This window comes from Panulirus ornatus, chromosome 26 (assembly GCF_036320965.1).
Source record: "Panulirus ornatus isolate Po-2019 chromosome 26, ASM3632096v1, whole genome shotgun sequence".
NCBI lineage: Eukaryota > Metazoa > Arthropoda > Malacostraca > Decapoda > Palinuridae > Panulirus > Panulirus ornatus.
The window spans coordinates 2,205,499-2,216,613 of NC_092249.1; the positions used below are offsets into that span (position 1 = coordinate 2,205,499).

General features: G+C 41.4%; 1 protein-coding gene and 1 long non-coding RNA gene across 7 annotated transcripts in view; one reads left to right on the top strand and one right to left on the bottom strand.

Annotated features, from left to right (window-relative positions):
• LOC139757455 (multiple PDZ domain protein-like) overlaps positions 1–11,115 on the bottom strand; it is a 963,136-nt gene that overhangs the window by 474,479 nt on the left and 477,542 nt on the right. The gene's annotated exons all lie outside the window — the stretch shown is intronic.
• The window catches only part of LOC139757395 (uncharacterized), a 136,187-nt gene that overhangs the window by 1,475 nt on the left and 123,597 nt on the right, over positions 1–11,115 (top strand). For 4 of the 6 annotated variants that reach the window (XR_011714613.1, XR_011714614.1, XR_011714610.1 and 1 more), the window contains exon 2: positions 3,330–3,683. This is a non-coding gene — a long non-coding RNA (uncharacterized lncRNA). Of the gene's footprint in view, positions 1–2,648; positions 3,684–11,115 lie in introns of all 6 variants that reach the window. The other 2 variants (XR_011714612.1, XR_011714615.1) reach the window with 1 other exon arrangement.

An 11,115-nucleotide genomic window follows, 5' to 3' on the forward strand; every position in this document is an offset into this window, starting at 1 on the left:
AGCCGTCATAACCCAGTGTCGCCCACAACCAAGGTCGTCCGTCCGTTCCCCCACCACCACCAAACCTCACCACCAATACCTGGCTGCTACTACCCCCACTCAGCCTCCCCCTCAACTCCCACCCACACGACCCCCGTTGCACGACCCACTGACCCTTTCCTTGATCTCCCGACACTCTCCTCAAACTCCTGACGTTTTTCTAACATTTCTGACACTCCTCAAGCTCCCTAACACTTTCCTTAAACTCCTAACTCTTTTCTAACACTTTCCTCAAATTACTGACACTTTCCTCCAACTCCTAAAACTTCCCTCCAACTCCTGACACTTCCCTCCAGCTTCTGACACTTCCCTCCAACTGCCGACACTTCCCTCCAACTCCTGACGGACCAACAATTACCCAAATGCTTAATGGGGTCACCAGCTTGGGACATTACCGGATGACCTGACCTCCACCCATCTCGGAGGTCATTAGACCCCACCCTCTCCCAACGAGGGGCGCCAATACAGCGTCGGATGGGTCGTGCTGGCCACGTACGACATCTGCTCCTGTAGTACTGCTCCCGTTACATAACTGTATGCGACACTTACGGGTAACGAGTCTATACCGTACACACACACACACACACACACACACACACACACACACACACGACCAAGGAGCTGTTGTGCTTATGAAGGCTTGCGAGCGAGCGAGCGTTCACTAAGTCTTTTTTTGATGATAAATACGTCGTTTGTGATAAATAAGTCGTTTGTGTGGTGATAAATACGTACCACACAAAGTCGTTTGTGTGGTGATAAATACGTCCCTTGTGATGATAAATACGTCGTTTGTGATAAATACGTCGTTTGTGTGGTGATAAATACGTCGTTTGTGATACATACGTTGTTTGTGTGGTGATAAATACGTCGTTTGTGTGATGATAAATACGTCGTCTGTGTGGTGATCAATACGACCACTGTTGTTATCATGAAAATACGCCATCTGATTTCTCATGGCAAATACGTCTTATGTGTTATCGTGATAAATACGTCCTTTGTGTTATCATAATATTTCGTGGTTCGTTTTATGTTACACCTGACATTTCAAAACGGCCGAAAAAAAATAGAGTTCGTCTATTGCTGTAAAATCTATTAATATACCTCTATTTCTAGTGAGGATTTAGGCCCTGTGTTGGTACTGCTACAGATGCAAGAATTTATACCGTGTGCTGCCCATCGCTCACAGACCTGTTGTATGGAGAGTTACTGGATGTATATATATGGGTATCACACACACACACACACACACACACACACACACACACACAGTGTAAAATTCCCTCCCCATACAGTACAAATCAAGAAACAAAATACTTTCGTGATTTTATATATATATATATATATATATATATATATATATATATATATATATATATATATATATATATATATATCCATAAGGAAATGAAACACGATAACTTCCCAAGTGCACTTTCGTGTCATAATCACATCCGCAGGAGAGATACAAGAAATAAGTATGTCAGTCATATATATATATATATATATATATATATATATATATATATATATATATATATATATATATATATATATAGCAGACGGTGGACTTGCATTCATTGCAAACAATTACAGACAAAAACACGGCCCCTTCTAACGGCGAGAAACACAGCCACATCCGGGACGCCTTCCACCACTCTGGAAAAACATCACTTTCCACCGTGACAACACCCACATCTGCCTTGACACCCACGCTGCCAACACCAGCTTATACCGTGACACCATCAACCCACCGGCGTACGCGATGGTACCAACATTCATCCTAATTACAAATGACAACACCCTTGCTGCCAACAGATGACAACACCCTTGCTGCCAACAGATGACAACACCCTTGCTGCCAACAGATGACAACACCCTTGCTGCCTACAGATGACAACACCCTTGCTGCCAACAGATGACAACACCCTTGCTGCCAACAGACGCCTTCTTACAACCCAACACCACCTTACCCGCTCCCCCAGCAAGCGCCCACACCAAACACACACCTTCATCGCCACCCTCCCATACGATCATAATTATTATCCGAGTTGGGGAAGAGTTTAAATGATAAAAAACGCACAGGGGAACGCTCAGAGAGAACGCCCATACTAAGAAGATGGGGAGGCTTTCCTATTTATCAATCCACTCCCACACCTACACTACGTAAATCACCTACACTACGTAAATCACCTACACTACGTAAAGTGTTTAATCCCACACAAACCAGTTCTCGATGGATTTACGATAGCCTCGGGATTAATAAGGTATTTTCCGGGATTATTTAAAAGGCATCGTGGGGGGGGGGGGATTAACGCTTCTATAATCTCACCAAGATCACCCACACTCCATTAATCCCAAACTACGACACGCCTCTGTGGATTTACGAAACGTGGGATTACAATCAAAAGGGGGATTTCCAAGGATTATTATACAGCTATTAAGAAGGATTCATATACAATGAGTTATCTACAAGGTAAAGAGATGCTTCAAGTATAACCAGACAAAGTGAGTGGGAAATTAAGTTCTAATTAACGAAGTGTGAGGTAGGTAAAGTTCTAATTAACGAGGTGGTGTATTACATTTAAATTAACCAAAGTGTGATGGATAAGTTCCAGTTATACACGTGAGTGATGGGTAAAGCCTCAATTAACGAAGCGAGTGATGGATAATATATTAATCAACGAAATGAGTGATGAACAAAGTTCCGATTAACGAAACAACGAGTGCGTGGGAAGGAAAAGTTCCAGTCAACGAAGTAGTGGATATAAAGTTGTCATCAAAATGAAGCTTATGTGTTAGATAATAATTATCGTTACAAGTGGCAAAGTTCGAAAATATATGAGTCAATATGAATGAAAATAGGTGGAAAAAAGATCAAATGAGGTGAAATAAAAAAAAGTTTAACGAGTGATGAGTAAAGTCTTAATTAACGAGGTGAATAATGGACAAAGTTCGGATTAAGAGAGTCAGTGATGGATAAAGTTCAGATCAACGAAGTAAATGGAAGAAAAAAGTTGTGATTAATGAGGAGAGTGATTAACGAAATTATGGAAAAGTTAGGTTTAGCAAGAGGTGTGGTGAACGAGGTTAACGAGGGAAAACGTTTGGATTAACGAGGTGTGTGATCAGCCAAGTGAATGAGGGGAAAAAGTTTGGATTAACGGGGTATGTGATCAGTGACGTAAACCATGGGAAAAGTTCGGATTAACGAAGTGTGTGTCTGTGATATCAACAAGTGATATATATAAAAGTTCGAATCAATAAGCCATAAATGAACCTTTTTTTTTCAGTGAAAAAAATGAATGAAAAAAAGTTTGAAAACGAGGACCCACAATTCAGATTACAAAAGTTCAAATTGAAACCACGAAAAAGATCAAAATTGAAACCACAATTGATAACGTTCGATTCAAACGTTTCATAATAATCCTATTTAAAAGCGTGACAGAAAACGTTTGGATTAAAAGAAAAAAGATATATAAGTGTTCAACGAAGTCTAGATTAAAGAAGTGATCAACGAATAAAGCACACGGAAAAGCTAAACGAGTTAAATGAACTTTGGGATGAACAATCAGTGATCAAAGAGTTGTGATTAATGAGTGTGTTTGAGCGAAGGAACTGATGCAACACCAATTCGGATTAATCAGGTGAGTAATACAAAAGTTCAGATTAACAAAGTGAACGTCTCGGTGACTCTGATCAGATTAATCAAGATTAATTAAGTGACTCCAAGAAGAAAATGATCGAAAATTTCCTATAAACTCATCAATGACGATGCTAGGTGCCAACTTATCGATAGATACACACTAATCAATTACCTATTAATCAGTTAGATTATATGCTGAATTATTAATATATAATATAATATGTTTAATATATATGTTTCAATAAAAATGTTTGACTAATCTACGGTAATTTCGAATTCCCGATGTGACAGAAGACGGACAGTGAACCCTTGACGGAAAAGTAGACATAAACAAATTGTTTACCAACACATAAACACACGAAATTTCTTAGACAACAAGTAATCCTAGACTATAGTATATTGCATGGGTAAGTGGATATAAAAACTCTCGTGTTCTATGTAAATTTGTGCGAATTATGGTGAAGTGCGTATTTAAGTATTGATGACCAAAAGTGTGTATTATGTATAATACATGTCACGCGTCTTCTAATGATTAATGTAGCAAATTAGGGTGAAATAAGTGTTAAGTGTTCTTAGACTGGATTAATAAAAGTGCGAATTATAAAGTAAAGTAAATAAGTGTTAAGTGTTCTTAGACTGGATTAATAAAAGTGCGAATTATAAAGTAAAGTGCGAATTATGAAGTCATGCGTGGATTATGAAGTAAAATACGAATGACTGGGGTAATGTTTAATGACCGTGTGTCAATTAGTGATGTGTGGTTAATAATGAAACATAAATTAATACATATCTACAAAGTAAACTACAATTTAAGGAAGTATATTTCAAGTTACTAAGTTAGGTGCGAATTGGAGTGCGTGAACAGATGCGAATCACTGTGGAATGAGTGCGTTAATACGCAAAATACCAACTTCTTTAAAACTGGCGTAATGTGCGTTAAAATATACCATGAGGCATATAGGCATGTATATAATATGGGTGTTACTATGTGGTGACTATGGTGAAATATGTACTGAGAGTCGGTTAATGTGTAGAATGTCAAATGTGATGTACATATAAAGTGTGTTAGAGAGCAATACTACATACGCTGTTTTAATGACTATGGTACATAAGATCACAGAGAAAAGTGCATATTGTAAGTGTATATAAGTAAACGTAGCGAAGATTAGAAAGAAGTGCGGGTGACAGAGTGCATCTGGTATATACAGTACGTACACAGATAGTGAGGTATGATACATGTGTATGATATCAACCAGTGAGGACGTTCCTAATAACCAAATAAACGTACAGCGAAACGCACTAAGTGGACCACGAGGCTACAAGGTTGTCAAAGTGTTTATCATCAAAAACAATTAACTATGGATTCAACATGTTAAATGAACCATGAATTTATTTGATAAACTGAGATGTATCCAGTGACCTCATACAACAGATGTATATACACAGTAAAACCATATAAACAGCCAATAGGAAATGACTGTGAAAAAGTTAATAATGTATATCTATATATACGAAAATTAGATTAACAATCTAACATTCTATGCCATCTAAGTCTCCATAAGGAATATAGAAATTAATTCCAGTATTGGTCAATCTTAAGGACTTCCAAGATATATATGTAGATATGTGTATCACCATAACACAAGAACGTACTGTTTAATATACATGACCTATGATGACCCAGGTCTGTTACCTTACATTGTTAATGATATCCACATGACCTCTGCCCCTATCATCACGCATGATCCGACCTGCTGTTATCCACCGTGACCTTTTGTGACCTCCTGTGACCTCACCCCCACCATGACCTCCGATGACCTCACCCCACCGTGACCCCCTCCCACTATGACCTCCTGTGAACTCTCTGCCCACTTGTGACCTCCCGTGTGACCTCTCGCATGACTCTTTTAAGCAACGCTTTCGTGACCCGGGATCTTGGGAAGCAGCTGTTCCTCTCTCTCTCTCTCTCTCTCTCTCTCTCTCTCTCTCTCTCTCTCTCTCTCTCTCTCTCTCTCTAACCCCACAACTTCCGGATCGATAACAGTTAACTCCATTAAATCAATATCGTCCGATGTCTCAAAGAAGAAGAAGAAGAAGAAGTTTTGAGGGTTCCCTCCACTTACCGTGTGCCCATCTGCCAGAATCAGTGAATACAATCCCCTACATTATTTTGCCTCCTCAAATAGGGACAGTGTGAATGCTTCACTCAAATGTGTTCGTAAACTATTTTGACTTAAAAAAGGGAACATTGATAGTTTTAAAAGTTGCTAGTGCACTATTTTCACTCGTTTAATGATACAATTTCAAACTGTTAGCACACTATTCTCACTCGTAAAATAGGGAAGGTGACGACAACAATTATAATTGGTGGTGGTGCATCATTCTAATAGGAACAATTTAAATTGATACAATCAAAACTATTTATGTACAAAGTGTTACCTTAACTTTCCTATCAATATCACTTCGTTCGTACGTTCATTCCAATCCTCTGCCAATCAGACATATCACTTGGTTCGTACGTTCATTCCAATCCTCTGCCACATTCCAATCCTCTGCCAATCAGAGATATCACTTGGTTCGTACGTTCATTCCAATCCTCTGCCAATCAGAGACATCACTTGGTTCGTACGTTCATTCCAATCCTCTGCCACATTCCAATCCTCTGCCAATCAGACATATCACTTCGTTCGTACGTTCATTCCAATCCTCTGCCAATCACAGATTCGGGTTAATCATCATTCACAACAGCAATCTCAATGATTACTTTCCCACAATTTGGTAAATATTGAATCATCATCACCATCATCATCACCGGGCAATAACCGACCATAATCAATTCTCTCATATCGCAATACAGCCAACATTTCATCGTCTTTCTTTTTAATTAAGGGACCAAATAAGACGGGTCTCTTCCACGTCTTAATTACAGAAATTAAACAGGACGTTTTCTTCGACGATCAGTGTTAAGAAACCACATAAAGACGGTTTCCTCGTTTTCTTATGTTACGAGACATTTTCTTCGTGTTCTCTAGCTCAGATACCGCAATAAATTAGTCTCCTTCTTGTCTTCTTACGACACATATAAGACGGTTTCTTTCCCATCTTCAGTATAGAAACCACGTCATTCGGTTTCTCCTTAACCAGAGAATTACAGACGAAGTTGTCTCTTTAATATTCCAGAAAAATACATACGAATGCATGAAATACAGCACGAACACTGCACCTACAACACCATACACGCACAGAACAATACAATAGACACGGCAGACGCAACTCAAACTTCAACAACTACAAGACACACACACGTACACACGTCACTTCCCCTTGTGAGCAGCGTATTGCTGCTCACAAGCTCAGAATCACCCACGCGAAATAATCTCTTTTTCACCCGTGATATGTTTACTCAAAACTAACTTTGTGAGTACGACTGGTCAAAGGAGGCACAGGCGAGGGGAGCTGGCACACACACACACACACACACACACACACACACACACACACACACACACACAACACACACACACACACACACATGGTGAGTTCGAACGTGGGCGTGTGTTTATGGAACGCTGGTCCTACGTTCCTCTAAACTTGATAAACTTAAGTTCGCCAATTGCTTTTACCAGTGGAATAGGATTCAGTGATGAAAGTAAGCACCAGCATCTCCCCCTACCACTACTTACAACCCCTTGAGCACGACGGTACGACCCTTGAGCACGACGGCACGACCGTACGAACCCTGAGCACGACGACGGATACGCCCCTTGGGTACTGATGACCTGACCTTCGACATGACCCTTAAGGGTTAGGTCAAAGACCAACTCGTGCCCAAGGATCGTCGTAGCGTTGTACCCAAGGGTCGTACTGTCGTGCTCAAGGGTCGTACCGTCGTGCTCAAGGGTTGTGCCGTCGTGCTCAAGGGTCGTACCGTCGTGCTCAAGGGTCGCACCGTCGTACCCAAGGGTCGTACCGTCGTGCTCAAGGGTCGTACCGTCGTGGTCACGAGGTTTGAAACAGCTCGTCCAACTTCTGACAAAAATATCTTTACATACGTTCTCGTACACACACAAACAAAAACCTCGTAAACAAGTCATTTCACGTCTAATTAGTGTCTATCATATTCATCTTATATATAACCCGCGGGTAAAAAAGTGCAGCAGATACGTCATAAGAGAATATAGCTGAAAGAAGAGAAGAAAAGAAAAAAAATAGATAATCAAAACTTAAATGAGAAGAAAACAGATTGGAAAGACGTATTTATTTAATGAAAGCCGACAGGGTGGTGAGGGGTCCCAAATCATGTTCACATCCAAGCCACGTCGGCTGAGCGGGTTAATATAATGAGTCACACACAGAGTTACATAGCTAGGGAGACGGGGGGGATAGCAAGTTTATCTGGAGGAAAGCTGGGGTGGCTGGCTTTGCTACCGTACTCTACCACAGTACGGGGGAATGGGGTTGGAGACCCTCCTGCAAGTCTGCAAATTCACTTCCCACGAAAGGGATATATATATATATATATATATATATATATATCATGGATATCTGTCCTTCGTGTGCTGTTGCACGGGCTGGTAAATGGCCTTGTGGATGTCGAAGACACATGGAAGCATTGCTGAATAAGACGAAGGTCAAGTGCGAGAGCGACAGAGGGAGAAGATGAGGAGGAGGAGAAAGAGAGACTTGAGATGGAGAGGAAGAGGGAAGGAGGGAGGGAGAAGCGGATGGGTTGGGAGGGTTGGGGGGTGACAGATGGCCACGGTAGAGGAAACCAGCAGGACGGGAAGGAGATAATGGGAGTCCTCATAGAAACCTTCAATTTGGCCCGCCATGTAACACTCGCTTCACCCATCAACCTCCCCTTCCAAGTCGCCACCTATTTCCTCCCCCAATATCACCCCATTTGTTAACCTCCCCTTCCTCTGACATCCATACATGTCTTGAGCACTTCCTCTCCTTTTAACTCCCCCCTATTAACCTCCCCCATTACCCACCCACTCCCCCTTCCATCTCCATTAAAAGCCACCCCCTCTTCCCCTCCTTTCAACTCAACCTCAATCCTAACTTACTCACCATCATTCTCATTCCATCAAGCTCCATCACTTCATGCCACCTCCTCCATCACCTTACTCACCCATACCTGTCTGAGTCAAGTCTTTATGTACAATCTAAACAGACTTTGGGAAGTCTGAAGAACTTCGCTTTGCCGTTCAAAACACGCCATAAATAACACCTCCTAACCAGAGACGTTAACTGTGACAATTCATACGCTAAATTAAAAGCATTTCTAACAAAACGTCTTCATGCGAAATTGACAGTCAATTCCGGCAAAAACAAATAAAGTAAATACCTGAAGTGCCTCATGAATTCCTCCGCCAAGGTTAGATGGTAAGTTCTCCACATAACTCACTGATGATATACGTTGAAAAGAAACAAGTACGTAAACTTGTGTTCTGTATAACAGACTGGTGTTCTGTATAACAGACTGGTGTTCTGTATAAGAGATTGGTGTTATATGTAACAGACTGGTGTTCTGTATAACAGACTGGTGTTCTGTATAAGAGATTGGTGTTATATGTAACAGACTGGTGTTCTGTATAACAGACTGGTGTTCTGTATAACAGGCAGGTGCTCTGTATAACAGACTGGTGTTCTGTATAACAGACAGGTGTTTCTTCGAGGCTGCCTGAACAGAAGACACAGAAGTATACTTTAAATGGAAGCGGCTCCAAGAATTACACCCAGTTCCACAACCCTACCACGTCAACATTACCACAACCACCACAACCCTACCACGTCAACATTACCACAACCACCACAACCCTACCACGTCAACATTACCACAACCACCACATCCCTACCACGTCAACATTACCACAACCACCACAACCCTACCACGTTAACATTACCACAACCACCACATCCCTACCACGTCAACATTACCACAACCACCACAACCCTACCACGTCATCATCATCACAACCACCACAACCCTACCACGTCAACATCACCACAACCACCACAACCCTACCACGTCAACATCACCACAACCCCTACAACCTTGCCACGTCAACACCACCATAACCACTCACCATACCCCATGGCAAGTGTCACCCCCCCTTCATCACTCAACCCCCTACACCAACATCGTACCACACCAACACCACGAAAATCTCATAAGCCCCGAGCACGACAAACACACACACACACACACACACACACACACACACATACCAGTCATCTACCTCAATTAACCACAACAATCTCACAACCACAACACACAACATGGCTACTCACCCCTAAGGCTTTTCATTTCCTGAAGACAAACTCTTCCTCGACCCCGGTAATGTGATTTCCTGACAGGAGACTACCCGCAACTCATTTTTCCATTCTCATTTCTTAAGTGGATCAACATAGATTTATAACCATTTACAATCACCTTCTCCTAGCATCTAAGTTTCAATATGGATCTATAACCACTTATTATCACCTGATTTTAGCATCTATGTTTCTGACGTTATCATCCCACATCAACATTGCAAAGAACTCCAATTCTCCTATTCAAATGTCGCCTGAACTTTAGGGTTGAAACTAACATCATCTTTATTAACCCTTCCAAGCCACTTCCTCTAATACATCAACTTCCTTTTCAAGATCGTCTCTCCTAACTTCCCTCTGCCCTGAAACAAAAGCATCCAGGTTCCATAAAGTCCCCGCCCGTTTTCTTTTCAGTGCACCACACCTAAAATATTCCATTTTAGGGCATTAATTTCCCCTCATACATTGTATAAGAGGGCCTTAATTTCCCCTTATATATTGTATGAGATATTACTTCCTCTTTCTCATTGTTCATTCGCTTCTCTACCTATATATCTCATAACTGTCTCCTTTCTTTAACCTGTCTTATCCTTTGAGTTCATTCTCAGCTTCCCATTGCAATCTACCATATAAATATATATATATATATATATATATATATATATATATATATATATATATATATATATATATATGCCCTAATTAAAGCCATCTCATTAACGTTATATTGTAATCTATTTTCTCATTCTGTAAGTAGTCCTTTGAAGATGTGGTAATACACGAAAGCGCTCGGGATTCTTGTGTTTCCTTTTCCCTGAGGTGGATGAACAGCTAGGTGGCCTGCAACCCGACCCTCGCGCCCAGGACGCCCCTACTTTATTATAACATTACAACACCATTGTTTCTAGAGGTCTCTCTTATATTCTCCCCACCCATCTTCACCCCAGGGATTATCTCCCCCCCTCCCTTTACCTCCTCCCCCATTCTCTCTCCCTTTGCTCCTCCCCTCCCACATCCCACCTGTTCTCCTCCCCTCCCACAGTGTGGGAGAGCCGTAAGCCCCCCCCCCACACACACACTCCCAAACCCTGGGAGAGGAGGACCCGTAGCCTTAG